Source organism: Thamnophis sirtalis, unplaced genomic scaffold (genome assembly GCF_051295495.1).
Source record: "Thamnophis sirtalis isolate CommonGarterSnake01/CBP01778 unplaced genomic scaffold, rThaSir2_p1.2 scaffold_6, whole genome shotgun sequence".
NCBI classification, from domain to species: Eukaryota; Metazoa; Chordata; class Lepidosauria; order Squamata; family Natricidae; genus Thamnophis; species Thamnophis sirtalis.
The window spans coordinates 59,158,829-59,175,829 of NW_028261386.1; the positions used below are offsets into that span (position 1 = coordinate 59,158,829).

At 39.3% G+C, this 17,001-nt stretch overlaps 1 long non-coding RNA gene across 2 annotated transcripts; it reads left to right on the forward strand.

The window, feature by feature from the left end:
* Window positions 1-815: 815 nt before the first annotated feature.
* Window positions 816-12,531, forward strand: LOC148044987 (uncharacterized). Of its 2 annotated transcripts, none has more exons than XR_015697154.1 (3): window positions 816-899; window positions 7,109-7,287; window positions 12,476-12,531. It is a non-coding gene; the product is annotated as an uncharacterized LOC148044987 (long non-coding RNA). The 2 variants fall into 2 exon arrangements; XR_015697153.1 differs by lacking the exon at window positions 12,476-12,531 and adding an exon at window positions 10,148-12,321.
* Window positions 12,532-17,001: the final 4,470 nt, after the last annotated feature.

Sequence of the window (17,001 nt, forward strand, 5' to 3'; positions counted from 1 at the left end):
CTTGAAGGTTAATATATATCTATGTGTGATTTAAAACGTCTTAACAAGAGTCGCTCCCTAGTCCCTCAGGTCAAAGAATGGCGATGTAGTGATTGCCAGGTCGCTTGTCGGTTGTTTTCAGGGCACCGTTTTTCCGGGTAACTACCAAAAGAGACCCTCTCCGCTGGCTGCTGATGACTTTCAAAGCCAGGCCCGTCCCAGCGATTCGCCTTCTCTAAACTAGGTGGCAGTGCCTACCTAGTTTTTATGAATGGAGTGGCAACTCGAGTCGAGCGCGCGCGCGCTAGGCAGGCGTGGGGTGGGGTGGGGGAGTGAGGCGGCCCCTCCCCCCGGTATTAGCATAAGGGCGGAGGAGGTTTACATGTCATTCTGCACGTTGCCTTTCAGTGATCCAGGCAGTTAACCGGAGCTGGCAGCCGCCCAGCGAGTCAGCTGCTTCCGAGCGGCGAAGGAGGCTGGGCTGAGCCGGGAGCGCAGAGCCCTTGGCAGAAGCCGCCGGTTTTAAGGTGTCCTCGCAGCTTCCTCGGCGTCCTTGCAGAGAAGGCGTCTGTAGGCGGCGCCAGGGACTGCTCTTAAGAGCCGCCGTGGGGCAAAAATAGGACAAAAAAATAAAGAAAAAGTCACCCCTCCGAAGGGCGAAGTAAAACGGAATGAGGCAATCGGAATTGCTGTTGCAATATCTGCGCGGCCTCGTGGGGTTCGGTTTCTAAATTCGGGCTCCTCCCTCCTAACTCCATTCCACCTTCATTCCACCTGCTCTTTAGGACCCATTTTTTAAAGGAGACCTTTCTTCCTATTCCTGGGCTGGGATAGTTTCAGCTCATGGAAACCGTATGTCTCGATTCAAAGGCAATTGCCATTTTCTCTCCACCCCCACATCTTGCTTTCCCTCCAGCCAGGTAGGATAACCTGTTACCTTTTAATAGCTTGAAGGTACAGGGAGGGGGGGGAACAGACACTCTTAAAAATTGCCTGTTCTGTATCTCCCCCCACCCGCATTTTCCTCTGTATGAGAGCATTATCAGAAAAAACTTACATTGGCTATAGGGGTGGGGGAGGGGGAACACCAAATCCACCTTAAATTAATGCCTTCATTAGGTTGGGGGGGGGAGAGTCTGCAAGATTTTGAGTTGCCAAGAGCTTTTCATCAGCCCAAAGTGTTAAAGATCCAGAAAAAAAAAGGAGAAAAGGTATGAATAAAAAAAAGGACAAGAGCGAAAAAAAGTGGGTGATGAATCTGGACAAAGGTACTTCTATTTGTTTTGGACCCTACAGATATTAAAATGATATAAAAACTCACAAGGGGTTATTTTGGAACTCAAGGAAAGGGCAGCAAGTAAATTATTATAGGTCTTCTATTTTGGGACTATGAAATCCAGTTGTTAACAGACTTCATAAGTTAATGCCTCCCTTGGTAGGTGGGAAATAAGTTTGCAGTTAAGGAATGTGTTGAAATAAACATTTACCTGGGGAAGTAACTTCATATTTTCGTTTGTAACACTTGGGTGTGTGGTGATGGAAACCTTGAAAAACTTGGTGCTTTGGAAATAAGTTCAAATGCTTTTATATTCTATTTCATTCTATTCTATTTCATGTTGACTTGTTACTTTTCACAGATGGGGAATTAACACTGAAAGACTTGTTCACATTACCACATCATAAATTTTTGACACAGACGTTTCTATGGCCACTGCCTACCACTACCTTTAATTCTTCTCTGGAGTCTTTGAATCTATAAATGCTTAAATGACCCATTATCACCTTCCCCAGCAAGCTATAATCTATATTCTTGGGTTTTCACTTTATTCAATTTCCCGGGCCTTGTAGCAATGGTAATATATAAACAAAAGACATCTGGTTGACTTGGCAGTTTGAAGTGGAGCATTTTCTGAACGACCAGGAGGTCCATGGACCATAAAGCTGGCGAGTGCTGACCCTAAGAATTCTTGAAGGAACACATTTCTTGAGGGATGAGATCTGCTTCCTGGCAGATCATTTAGTTTCGGCCACCAAACAATCATAATAGCTGATCACCAGTTAAAAGGTACTCCCACAATAAGATAAACTAGATTCCAGAAGTTTGGATTTTTATTTATCTTGAAGTAGTGCAGCCAGCTTGCTCTTGTTTTTTAAATGAGAAAGAAACTGACATTTTGGTGAGAGGGAAGAGTCTTATTCTGAATAAAAGTTTGGAAGTGGCCTAGTCTGAATATGCCTTTGCTCCATACTGAAGCATTTGTTTTCAGGACAGGTGAACAGACTTATTTCCAAAGTTCTCTCACTACACTGAAGATTGTCTCTGAAACAATGGCCTCTTCTTTCCATGGCCAGGTCTTGGGAAGCTAATAATTACAATCTCACACATTGCTTTGGGAAGCGCACAAGAAACATGCATGGCAGAATTAGCTTTAACTGCAGAACCATTACAAAGTGGATTTGCTCAGTGCAAAGGGAATTTATGCAGAGGATGAAGCATACAGTAGCTTCACAGACCCTATAGAAAAAACATGGGTCCCCACCACCAGCCTTAAGGAACAATAGAGTAATGTCCCTGTTAGAGACCACATCACTAAAGAGTAGAGAACCACTGACAAATCATTAAAGAATAGAGAAAGATAATTGGATGTGTAATAATTGATATAATGTAGAGATGTCCCAGAAGAACCCAGAATCTATTTCCATTACTTACTTGTCTCACTTTAATTTGGAGGATCGCTTTATTTGGAGGATCAATTCTTTTTATAAAGCGCTTTCCTCTAAAAGAGGATAATTCCTGGCATGAAAGAAAAGGAGAGGTGTGTGTGTGAGAGAGTGTGAGTGATGTGGCTAGACAGTTGGGCTCTGCTATGCTTTGGATTCAGAGGGAAGAAGGGGCTTGGAGGGGAGGGTGTGTATATAACATCTGCCAGCAACTCTTTTAAACTGAACCCACTTTTCCCAGGATCCCAGAACAGCTGCAGGGAAAGGAAGCCATATGATTCCAGCAGAAGATGTGGTTGCTTTAAGGAATTGTTGGCAGGTGCTACAAAACCTCACTGCTTGCATCTAAGCATCTTTTTGCCCTCGGACTAGAAGTGTTACACAGCCATATGAGACTCCAGCTAGCTGGATACAAAATTGATTGAATTGTGGAGTCTTGGTTCCTTGCTCACTAGTGCTGTAACCTGGGATTCCGCCCCCCTCTCTATCATATGGGTAAGAAAAAGTGTAGGAAGAGCCGAGGTGGCGCAGTGGTTAGGGTGCAGTACTGCAGGCCACTTTAGCTGACTGTGATCTGCAGTTCAGCAGTTCAAATCTCACCAGCTCAAGGTCGACTCAGCCTTCCATCCATCCGAGGTGGGTGAAATGAGGACCCGGACTGGGGGGGCGAGTTGCTGACTCAATTTGCTAAAAAAAAATTGTAAACCACTTAGAGAGGGCTGAAAGCCCTTTGAAGCGGTATATAAGTCTAATAAATAAATAAATGTTACTAGACCTTTGGAAAGGCAGGACATAAAAACATAAAATAAAAATAAATATTTATTGGACATCTCTCAAAAGAAGAAAAATTAGAAATGGATACTTTTATAGGTTTAGGACAGGGCTACCAAACTCATGGTCTGTGGGCCGGATGGGTCATGCGCTGGCCACGCTCGGTTTAGTGAAGGGGAAAAATGTCACAATATGCCACGTGATGCTGCTGTGATGATGTGAGTTCAACACCCCTGGTTTAGGACATTCCATGTGATTAATACCTGTTATTTTTTGTAAAAATAAAACCCCGAACCCTTTAAAATAAGTATTATTACTATTTGCAAGTGAAAATACTGACACTTCAAAAGTTTTAAGAACTTTTATTGCTTCCATTGCAATTATATACAAGCAATTGTAGGAAAAAAATGTGTTAGTAAGCATAAACATTGGGTGGATGGAAGATAATTCTTGTAGGGAGGTATTTAAGAAGTTCATATTTATTTATCATACATAATGAGAATGTTTGAGGATCAAATCAGCTCTGACGTCGTATTTCTCTCCTTTAATCATTCTGCCCGGACAGAAATAAATACAAGAGAGATCTTGATTGTTCTGGTAAGTAGACCCTTTGCAATGGAAGGGCAAAATGTAATCAGGCATTGGAAGGAATTAACCTTGAGGTTGTCCTGCACCACATGAGAGTGAGGAAATAACTATACTGAGTCACTCATTCCATGAAGCAGTTTGCAATGGTACTGTATTCATCTTGGCAATCTGTTAAGTGTGTTAGGTCAAGAGGCAATGATTTATCCAAGGCTATAATGCAAGCACTATCAAGGCTGAGCTGAGGCTTTCGAGTTGGGAATTCCACTACGTGGGTTATCACTTGGCAATCTTAGGCACACTTAACTGGGAGGATGCCTACTTCATAGAACTCAGGGGGATTTCTGTAATGTTGGCCTGCTGGCCTGTCACAGCCATTTTTTAGAATTTAGAATTACTTTATTGTCACTGTACGTATATACATAGTATACCCATAACACCCAGAAACCAGGCCCAACACACATGACAATCCTCGGACACCCCCACTCACCAACAATGACATGGCATGATTTTTAAAAGGCAAATTAGATTCCTGATGGATTGCATAGGGACACTGGTATCGTTTTTCTAATATGGAAATATTTTACTAGTTTTTCAGTGGGGAAGAAAATACTTGCATTTCCATCCAGATTTGATCCTGTTTGGCTCCTCTGAAATCAAAATATGTCAGATGTTGCCATCTAAGTGGACTTTAAAAAAATGATACAATTTTCTTGGCAACATCACAGTGATGATATTCCACTTTTTCCAGAGTGGTTTTAAAAAAAACTTTCCAGGAACATGCTTAGGAACAGTATTGTAATGCCGATGGTTTTGATAAGTGTATCCCGCCCCTACCAATTATTTTTAGCTGCCATTTTAAAGGAAAAGGTGAATTTTCGTCCAGAGTGGCAGCAGATTGGAAAGGGTTAACTCATTATGCTTTAAGATCTTCATCTAGGGCAGCATTCCTATCATCCCTGAAACTTAGATTAAAAATAAGGATTCAAGGGATGCAGAAATGAGTTTGAACTGTTCCATTTATTTTTAAAGTACGGTTTACTTTAGACAGCCCTTATCCTACAGGAGAAGTGGCTCAGTGCTAAGACACTGAGATTGTCGATCAAAAATGTCGGCAGTTCGGCAGTTTGAATCCCTAGTGTTGTGTAATGGGGTGAGCTCTCATTATTTGAGCCAGCGTCTGCCAACTTAGCAGTTCGAAAGCATGTAAAAATGCAAGTAGAAAAATAGGATCCATCTTTGGTGGGAAGGTAACAGTGTTCCTTGTGCCTTTGATGTTTAGTCATGCCGGCCACGTGATCATGGAGACATCTTAGGACGCTACTGGCTCTTCGTCTTTGAAACAGAGATGAGTACCGCCCTCTGGAGTCAGGAACGACTAGCACATATGTACGAGGGGAACCTTTACCTTTATCCCATCCTATCTGGCTCATACTTTTAATTTCAGTGTAAATTAGCCTTGTACTACAGGAATTCCCTCTATGTACAGAGAGCAATGAGGATCTGCCTTGCATCTATCTACCTGAATGCAAATGAACTTCCAGTAATAGCATGCCTCATGCTGTAAGCAAAGGACAATAGCTCTCTTGGGTGGATGGGTTGTTGGGTGGCAAAAAAAAGGGGGGGGGACAGCAAAGCCTGTGCAAATGGAAGTACCTGTTCCTTAAAAGGTAGCATAAATTGGAATGTTACCTAAGGAGATATGCTACATTTAAGGTCTCTGTACCCTATAATGGCAAAGCTGCTTGTCACTCCGCCAATAGGCTGACGTTGACCATGTATCCTGCTTGACTGCTTTCATGAGGAATAAGCAGGGATTAGAGACTGAAAGGCAGTCCTGTCAGGTGGAACTGCTATTCATGCCAAGAGCTGAGGGGCTCTACAGATGGAATCCACCTTAAAAGAACTTCTAGCCATCCATCCATATGACCAGAGGAGATATTCTCAAAGCAAAATGTTTCATCTACCATATTCTATAGCCAAGGCAACCTGAACAAAGAACCATCAACTGTCCCGTTTCCCCTCAGACCTTTTTTTTTTTTGGTGCTGCAGCTGGTCTGGAAGTTCTCTCTCTTTTTAATAATTATGTCATTATTGCATCCCTCTTTCATTCAGGGAAAAGGAGGTGAGGAGATGCCAGTGCAAAAGAATGGGCATTGAAAGAGAAATGGCTTGAACAAGCAGTGTGTGCCTAGAACAAGAAGTCTTTTTATATTGTATATGAAGTTATACATGGCTCCATTCAGCATATTTCCCTCAGTGTGAGCTGCATGCAGAGAATCAGGCATTCATGACCCAGGGATTACAGCATCGGCATTTCCACATTTTTATGCTAAGCCTTCACTGATTTTTTTGGTTCAAAGAGTCTACTAACACAACTGTGAAAACAGAGTCTGAGGTTTTGCCTGCAGGCAGAGAGATCCATTTAGATTCATTTCAATTTGGACCCCTTTTTCATTATATTCCTACCACTGGATGTCTGTGAAGAAAGTTAGCACCCTCCCTCCCTCCTAGAAGAATGAAATATTTTAGGAAATATTAAAAAGGCAGAATATTATATTTCCCTGGATGAGAAAAGGAGAAACATGTTTTAAAGATTTTGCTTAGATTGCACCTCAGGTTTATCCAGATATTATGGATTGAAGCACAAATGTTATCATGTTATAGAATCCCTGCACTCCATGTAGCTTTTTCCTGCCTCAAATGGGTTGCAACACTGATGTAGTGTTATAACATGATCCCTGCATTTTCTGTCTGCATCAAAGAAATCTCCTAGATTAGTCTTAAAAATGTGATCTGAGGACGCATGGAGTCCCCCAAGATTCTCTAAGGACTCTCTGAAATCAAAATTATTTCCTAGATATAGAAAATATTTGTGAAAATGCAAAACAATATTACTCATATTTTTCATTTCAACACGAAGGGCTCTTTTTTGGGGGAAATATGTTAATATCTAGTGGCTTTAGTATTATTTTACATGGTTCAATAAATAAATATTCTATGAATGCATCCATTTTAATCCTGTCCTATCCCATTTGTCTCACTGCTTAAGGCACTTCCGGATTGAAAGGATTAGCCAATGACATCACCGTTGCCTGAGGGACACCTCTGGGTGCTCTGTTCATATGCCCATCAAGGAGCTGGAGCAAATGACAGGAGCTCACCGCACCACGCAGCAATCCTGGGTCTTGAAGATGAGCTTGCTAACCTCCAACCCAGCATCCTAACCAAGTGAGCCACTGCGCTCCAATCCATTTAAATTTTTAATATAGAAAATAACAACTCATACTACACACAGACACACAGACACAGACACACAGACACAAACGGTGGCTCAGTGGCTAAGATGCTAGGGCTTGTCAATCAGAAAGGCCAGTGGTTCGAATCCCTAGCACCGTGTAATGGAATGAGCTCCCATTACTTTGTAAGAAGTTAAAACCCAGCCTTCTCCTAGCAAAATTAAATATCCTGGGAAATATTAAAAAGGCACCATTTTATATTTCCCTGGGTAAGAAATGGAGAAACATGTTTTAAGGCAGGAAACAGCTCACTCGTAATAGCCTCCACCTTTGTCCATGGGCCATTAAAGATATAAACCAGTCTATTCTACATAACAAAGATCTAACCCCTTCAGGCAGAGCCACCTAGCAAACAGAAGCTCACCACAAGGCACCTGGGAAAATTACATTAGCCAGCAATGCAACCAAACATGGATTCAAAGTACAGCCTACAGAGTTGCCCCTGCATGGTCCCATGGGAGTTTGAAAACCAATCAGAGTGCATTTATTACACAGGAGCGGGAGACCCCAGGGCAGTGCCCAACAGAGGGCATAAAACCAGGGACTTTCAGCATCTCTTCCCATTTATCTTCTTCACCCAACATCTTGGAGCATGTGATCCTCCTTTTCTGTTCAGGAGCTCAAGCCACGTGATCCTGTCCACCATTAAACCATCTCTCCAAGCAGCCTCCATGTTTCCAGTGTTTTTTCCCCCATCTGGAACTGAACCCAGAATGACATTTCTTCCAACAACTTGTCCAAGCTTCTGCCAACCTAGCAGTTTGAACTTTGAAAGCATGTAAAGATGCAAGTAGAAAAATAGAGGTTGTCCCTATTTTTCTACTTGCATCTTTACGTGCTTTCAAAGTGAAACCACGGAGACATCTTTGGACAGCGCTGGCTCTTCAGCTTTGAAACAGAGAGGAACACTGGCCCCCTAGAGTCAGGAACGACTAGCACATATGTGCAAGGGGAACATTTGCACACACACACACACACACACTTAGTAGAACGGTTATAATTCAGAACAATAATCATGCCTTTGTCTTTTAAATATTCTTGCTATCTTTCTACTACTATTAGAAAATAATAATATGAACTTCCTTCTCTGGTTGATACATTCCCATTTAAACCATGATATATTTTTGGAGATATTTCCTACATTGGTTTCTTGGAACACAGCCCTGAGTTACAGAGCAGCTGCTGCAGTTTTACTTCTGACAAATGGGTCTCTTCTTCCAAAATTAAGCATCTCCCTTCTCAGTCCAATATGTGAAATTTAAGATGTTTTAAATTCACTATTGTCCCCTCAAACAGCAACTCAAGCGATCCACCAGATTAACAGAAAATATCCTTTTGCTATTTCAATCTGTCATTTGGATAGTGACAAGGAACATTTATCAGACTCAGAAGACTGATTTTGGCCATTTAAATCAATGGTTTTGAAAATATATGCTAGGAAATTCCTCAGTTTAGCTATTATTCTTTTCCCAAAAGAATAATAACAGACACTCCCTGCTCATGTTCATCAATATTGATCTCCCTTTGGATGATGCAATTACAAGAAAATATTGAAATGATTTAAGAAGATTGCATTCTCACCAGACAAAATTAAAACCTAGGGGCTTTAATTTCTGGTATTCCAAATGAACCTATTATGACGTTAGCACATGCTACAAATATTTATAATCACTGAAATTCCTCCACAGACTAATAGTGAAAGAATTCCCTGAAGGCATACATTCAGATTCTTATGTCCTGAATTGAATTGACTAAAAATCTGATATCTGCAGTCCCAACGCTAAAGCACATCAAAATGGAAAACACCAAATAATGCCTGTAAGACATGCCTTCTGGATACCAATAAACAATATAAGAATGGATATGCTATCTTTATTATCCTAGTTATTAATTAATGTTCAGTCTTATTTTTATTTCCCTCCCCACCTCCTTAACTATAATTAAGTTTCCTGGGTTGGAAGCAATCAAAGGAAAACAGGCATATTCTTAGGAACTAATTATATTCTGTATGGCCCCGAGAGAAATTCTAGTAGTTTTGAAAGCATTTTCACTGGAACATAGCAAGGGACCTTTACAGTCCTATCTGATCAAACAGTAGTCACATCTATACAGCAGTGATGAATCAATTCAAGATGTTAGTAGTGCATGGCTTCTTTTATAAGTCATCCGGAATACTGTAATGCTATACAAAAAGTTATAAATTACTCCCTGGTGAAATATTCCATACAGAATTCTATAACACAATTGTACTTATGGAGAAAACAGTACCTAGTAGAGTTCCTTTAACTTCTCTTTGAAGTTTCCTGCTCCATATGTTTCATGACCCCACAGAAGTGGTGTTTAAAAAACTCTCCTCACTTTTAGAACAAAAGCTTGAGTAGCATTAGGCACATAGTATATTGTGCTGATTATTATATTGCACACCTATGTGTATTAAAAATAAATACCTGCTTAATACTGATATACTGATCAAAAGATGGGATCAAAAGATGCATGGCATTGTTTTTTGCAGACTTCTCACTTAATTTTCTTATAAACACAGAAGCTGTCTTATTTTTATTAAAAACAATACCTTGATGGTTTAATAGGTTTAACTAGTTTCCATGGCATGTGCATTTTTGAATGAGCTAGATGTAAAGTAGCATAACAGTAAGAGTCTTAAGACTCATGAGTTAAAGGTATTTAGTTGAATATTTTCAAATTCTTTGTAGTTTCTTTTGAACTGGTCATTAATATATCAATGGAATAAGACTTCTTTGTGGTATTGTGAAGATTAAAACTCTTCTTTGCAGGAACGCAAGACAGAAAATCTCAGAAAACTTCCAGCTTTTTTTCTTTAGATGGAGGACAAGTCAAGTTTGTTCTTCAATTTATCAGAACACATTCAATAATTATTTAAAAACTTAATGACTAATTTCTGGGATATTCAGAATAAGAAATAAGAAAAAGAAAAGAAGTCTTTGATTTCTGTGAATCTTGTTTATTTGTACTTGCTAAAGATCGCCTTAACCTTTAGGTATATTTCATAAACGTATATAACATAACCATTGAGAATAAACCTACATTGCAGGAAGCTCACTCAACATTTATATCAGGATTTTGGAATTTTGCTATGTGTGGGGTTTGTTAGTGTTAATAGTTTTGCTGTGCCATGTGCCAAAAACATGAATACTGTTTTTTCCCCCTTCATTTTCATCAAAGGCTAAAATGCAAGAAGAAAATCATTTCTGACACTTTCTTTTTCTGTCTCTTTTGACAAATCTCAAGTAACTGAAGTCCCAGTTAGCTACAATCTCACAGCAGTTTTTAATTATTTATAACTTAAAGCACCCTACCCTATGTGCTGTTCTCCAGATGAATTTACTCCAGCTTCCAAAATTCCCTGCCAAAATAGGTCTTTTAGGTCTGTAATCTCTTTGTGGGCTTGCTGACTATGAGGAATTATGTCAAATTCTCAAAGAACCAGGTCACCATTTACAAAATCAAGTTCACTGTTTTATAAAAAGTTTATAAAACACACACATTGAAACCAAGATTTCTCAGCAAGGCTCAGTCATTGGGTGATGCTCCTGGTTCCTAAGTTCTTCTTTGAGATCTAACAGCGGCATGCGTTGTAACTGGCCTCCTTCCATCTGCTCCATTTGGTATCAATTTGTGTTTGGAAAAGAGCATTTCCAGCTCCCAGCTGTGCAGGCCTGCCTGCCAGGGCAGCCCTGATCGGATTTGCAGCTGTGCTTAACTTCCTTTACTGGTTTTGCATTTGAGTCTTGTTCTAGGATTGAGAGGGAAAAAACAATAGGAAGATACAAAGGTCTGTAAGGGAGAAACTGTACCTAGTGAGAAAACTACTCTCTATATTTATAGGTTATTATTTCATTCTTGCATATATGTAATTCTTTTCATCTTGCAACTGCCAATTATTAGCTTAGGTCAAATGATTCTGCTAATAAACTTTCAACACACCAACATTTATTCTTTAGTCATCCAGACACTAGGCAAATGTTCAGAATAACTTTCACTGCAGAAATAGTCAAGCGTTATTAGCTTTTTAATGAAAATAATGGATCATTTCTGGCTTTGGGGATAGACAGGGATTTCATCAAATGCCTGATAACAGATATGAAGTATTGAGAGATGCTTCCCCATGGAGGCATAGAATAAAGTGCAAAGTCCTTATACATCAACTTAAGAAATACTAACAAGATACAGCTTATACAGTAATAATAATTATTCAGAAAAAATTAGTGGGAATCTCTAGAAATGAGCAAGTTGAAAAAAACCTAACCAAAGTTGACGGTACTAGTCCTAATTAAAAAGGGATTTAAGTACTGATATGGATTCTTAGTTGTTGAACTAGAATTAACATCACTTGTAGCAATATGTACTTTTCTTGGTGATCTTTTTTCTGCTCAATAATTAAAATTGCTTTATGGTGTAGGACCCAAACACTGTCAAGGTTAATTTTTCTAACATATGTATAGTGATCTTTGAGAAAAATTCTTCTATCGATTTCTTTGCCTTCTGTGCTCAAGTAGATGGAAACTGTAATGTTTACAACTGAGGTACTTCATCTGCACAATACTCATCCAAAATAATTTCACTTGATACCTACTTATGTTTTTCAATGCCAGATTAAAACTTTTTAATCCCCTCCACCACATTTCTTTGATTGCTTTACAAGCTTCCCGATTCTGCTTTTTAACTTAAACTGTTCATTCTGGGAATTTGTGAGTAATCAATGTTTATTTGAGATCTAGAATTGGCTTTATGCAACAAAAGTATGATAATGTTTCAACTTTGCTTGTTATATTATTTCAAAACCTTCATATGTGTGATGAATCTGTTTAAACCATCCTTCAATAGAGAACAGTCACCACTGAAATGATTCTCCAAATTTATCTATGATGGGAAAAATAAGTAAATCTGATTATATAAAAACTAAGGTTTGAAAGCCAAAGTCATTCAGCCTAAACTTTGTACAAGCCTTCTAATCTAGCACTTTGATCCAAAAACTAATATCACCTTATGCATTTCAAAGGGGAAACAAAGCATAAATATCTTGATAGAATCAATTTTTACTATACAGTAGAACTTCTGGTAACGACCGTAATCCATTCCAGGACTTTGGTCGCAATCTGATTTGGTCATGACCCGAAGCAAGACTGACTGTGCATGCGCATACAAACAAAAAATGGTGCAGAAGGGGAAATCGCCATGACTGTGTTTGATTGCCACCTGAGTATTTGTTCACAACCAGATGCAAAAAATTTGCAGAATTTTTAGTCGGCACCCGATTTGGTCGTGGTTAGAAGCATTCTTGACCCAAGAGCTTTTACTGTATGCATGTTTTTGCTGTTAGATGATCATGATCCATAGATTATGTGATTACATAATCTAGTAGATTACATTTTGGAATGTTTAAAGGACTGTAATTGAAGAAACTCAGTCCAAGTGATGTTGAACATTAATTATCATACCTCTAATTAAATTACCATTGATCAACTAACAGTATTGACCTCAAACTCCTATCTGCCTTCTGTTTATACATGCCTCATGAGTGGTCAGGATTAAATATTGGAATTTTATGAAAAATTAACAGTTACATTAACAGTTATATTGAGCTATAGCTTACTAACATTTTTAAAATTAATATCCTAGTCACCCACAGTATATAATGTATATATAATAAACTGAATGACAGCTTATTTCTTCCTAATTACAGAGTATCTTGCAGTTTTGAAAAAAATTCTGAAACCCTGGGATTTGGCCAATGACACATCTATGACATGTGTCTGGAGAGCCCAATACAAAAAGCCTGCCTTAATGAGATTTCAAAATTTTTATTTTCTAAATATGGGGTGTAGAAGCACCCCAAGGATAATTTATATGTCTTTGGTACTTATTTATAAGAATATTAATAAACTATTAATAGTTACTAAGAGCATAGTTTACATAAAGTACAGCGCAATCAGTAAAATATCCAGCAAAACCATACAACAGCACAAAACATGATAAAACAATGCTTTTTTAAAAAGTCACATTTTTAACTCATAGGAATGTCCAATCCTTTGATCAGCTCACTTATTTTAACGTAATACTAGAACCAGGTAATGCTGAATACGTAAGGAGTTCCAGATCAGGAGTGACACATTATTTGCAGCTTAAGGGCTATAAACAAACTCTAAAAGCCCCAGGCGCCTCCAAGTTTTGTTATGATAGAAAGAAAAAATGATTAAAATGTAGTAAGTTGTCCAGAGTCTAATTGTCCAGAGTTAATGTAATCAAATTATTCTTTGTCTTGGACCATTTACTATATTGGCTTCACACACTCATTGGAGTGGCCCTAGCATGTAACTCAATAGGCTGAGTGTGGCCCCTGATCTTAAGATTTGACACAAAACCACCTCTGAAAAGATTCTTTTTCCTTGCCTGCCAACTAAATGTTCCCACTGGAACTATAAGCAGAGCCACTACAAAAGAAATTTAACAGAAAAGAATTAACTAGGAAAAACAGTAATCACATGCCCTAAAGATCCTAAGAAAAACATTTTCTTGCTCTTTTCTAGCATTGTTGTCTTTTAAGAGTTGTCTTTTGTTGTCTTTTACTGAGCCGAGATGGCGCAGTGGTTAGAGTGCAGTACTGCAGGCCACTTCAGCTGTCTGCTAACTGCAGTTCGGCGGTTCAAATCTCACCGGCTCAAAGGTTGACTCAGCCTTCCATCCTTCCTAGGTGGGTAAAATGAGGACCCAGACTGTGGGGGCAATATGCTGACTCTGTAAACCGCTTAGAGAGGGCTGAAAGCCCTATGAAGCGGTATATAAGTCGAACTGCTATTGCTATTGCTATTACTAAGAAACTATTATAAATGTAGATTATCTGACTCATGATAGACATATGCAAATACTTTTATTGATTATGGTATATACCAACATTATTTTGTGAAAGTTTGATTTATCTGTGCTTATAGTAATATATTTGTTGATGTCAAGAAAATAAAAGCAGTGAAGCAAATTCAGGTTCCTATTCCAAAAGACCACTGTCATATCAGGACAGTTCGGCATATCACAAATAGAGCTGATTACCTTACCAACTGCAAGCAGCAGATAATTATCCCGGGAGAATGGGTTGTAGGGGACTTCGCACAGAGCATTTCAAATAAGATTTCCAAGACTTTTCCAAATGGAAAATACAAATTCAGTGTTCTGCCTTTTAATAGCATCTAGAATATCTGCTGTTACATAGCTCTGAAGTCAAAAGTGATGCACTTTAAAGTACATTAAACATACTTTCCCTGGTTATCTCTTTTTACAGCTGTAGATTTAATTGTTGGACAACTACAGGTCCCAGGGGAAATGTATCCTCCCAAAAAAATTATCATAGTGAGGCCAGGCTATCGTTTTGAGGTTTGAAGCAAGGAAATATTTTTGCAGCTAGTAACAAGGCTGTTATAAGGTAAGATTAGACCAAGTAATAAGGTAGATTAGACCAGGAAATCAAATCCACGGGAAAGGGAAAACTACTTTTGTTGATATGACTAAATAACAGAATTGTGCTAGTCTGATTGTGCTGTACCTCCTTCCTCTTCTCATAATTCAGTGAGTTAGAGAGGCATTGGCCTGAGCTTCTTCAATATACCACCTGTTTGTTTTGGGCTTAAAAAATGCTTCAGCTGCTTTAGCCAGGCTAAATAGTTTCTGCATATCTTCATCCAGATAATCTTTATTATTCTCTACAATTGTTTAATCCTTCGTGTATGTTTCTCCAATGTCTTGATCACTTTTAATGAATTGGTGAAATTGTATCAAGCTGATATAGAAGCACAGGAGTCTGCTACTATCCTCATTATTGTCCCTATTAATAAGACATTAATTCATTGCTTTCCAGTTTCTAGTTGCTTTCATCTCAGTTCTGTGCATTGCATACTCTTCATATTACTTAAAAGAATTATTTCCAAAGTAATTTTTGAAAGAGAATTTATTTTTCCTTAGTAGAATTCCAACCAATATAGAAAATTAAACTAAAATTTCCATAATCAATGCATCAAATTACAAGCTTCCAATTAGGAAGACTTATTTAAAACATACTTCCAAATAGGAGTATGCATGTGTTTAGCATAAGGTAACTGCATTTCTGAAATGTAGCTGCTATGAAATACATTTTTCATAAGGGCCATATTTTATACATTTTGTATGCCAACTTTTCCCAACTTGGTGTCCTCCAGATGTGTTACAATTTCAAGAATTCTGAGCCAATAAGGCCAAAATATCTGAAAAATACTAAGTTGAAGAAACCAGTTCCATATTGTAATCACTGTAGGATATATTTTCACATGAAAAGACTTGAGTGTACATCACCGTGAAATTATTTGCTGAGAAGCTTCGTGTAAATAATCCATCAGAGAAAAACATGTGTATACGATAAGCACATATAACACAGAAATTAAATTCACATGTCCCTGAAGTTACAGTGAACAAGCATTGGAGATGTGAAATTGCTAAAATGTTTTTGCATTAAAGTTGTTCATGATGTTTTCTATGCAAAAAGGCATCTTAAGACAGCAACTGCTGTTGTGATAAGTAGGCAAGACTTGACCTGTAATATAAGTACATGATGTCATATCCTGATTATTAAAAAAATGCTGTCAGCATTTTTTAAACTAGCCCCATATGGTAGCTGGCCAGAAGATAATAGACTAGCAGGCTACACACAACACACCCACCCACCCCATATTTTTATTTTGAAAGGGCTAAACCAAAAATGATGTGGGAGATCTTGAACAGGATAGGCAGGGCTTAAAAAGATTAATTCTAGTGTGTCTGCACGTGCATGCCAGAACAATGGCATCGGAGTAGATTTCCATCCGTATAATTCTTGTTCGTTTCCCTGGCCAAATCAGACAGGAGAAGCCAAATGAAAAGGATTTAAATAAGCTGAGAATGGAGGGGAAAAATTTCCTCTAGTCCCCTGGTTACCATCCAGCTGAGGTTCCCCTTTCCCCTCCTCTTCCTCGCCCCTGATACTGATTTTAAGAATACCACCCCAGCCTGGACTTGCCGCCGCCAAAAACAGTCCCAGACTGGACAGTGGGGCATATAAACCAGAGGTTCCCAAACTTGGCAACTTTAAGACTTGCGGACTTCAACTCCCAGAATTCTCCAGGCAGGAGAATTCTGGGAGTTGAAGTCCGCAAGTCTTAAAGTTGCCAAGTTTGCAGACCTCTGGTACAAACCGAAGGGGGGGGGGAAGGTTTAACATTGTGGCTAATGTTACTTTCGGCTTCGAAACAGCGAGCGCGGCGCGCGATTCGGTGGCGTCCCCGAGGGCGGAGAAGAGCGAGGAGGCCGGGACCGACTGCGTGCTTGTACTTGAAAGCAGCAGCCGCGCCAAAACCAAGCCGGGGCGAGGAATAAAAACCAGTCCCAAACCTCTTTATTTTGGAGAAATCCCTGCGACGGCGGGGGGCTGTTAGGGGGCAAACGGTAGAATGCAAAAGCCCTCGTTCGCTCGTTGCATAGAATACGCGAGGGGGAAAAAAACTCTCTCACCCCCGCGCGTGGTTTGGCAACCTGCTTGGCGGGCGTCGGTTGCCTGCCGCAACCGAAAAGTAATGAGCTTAATTCTTCCCGCTTGAGCTGAGTCACCTTC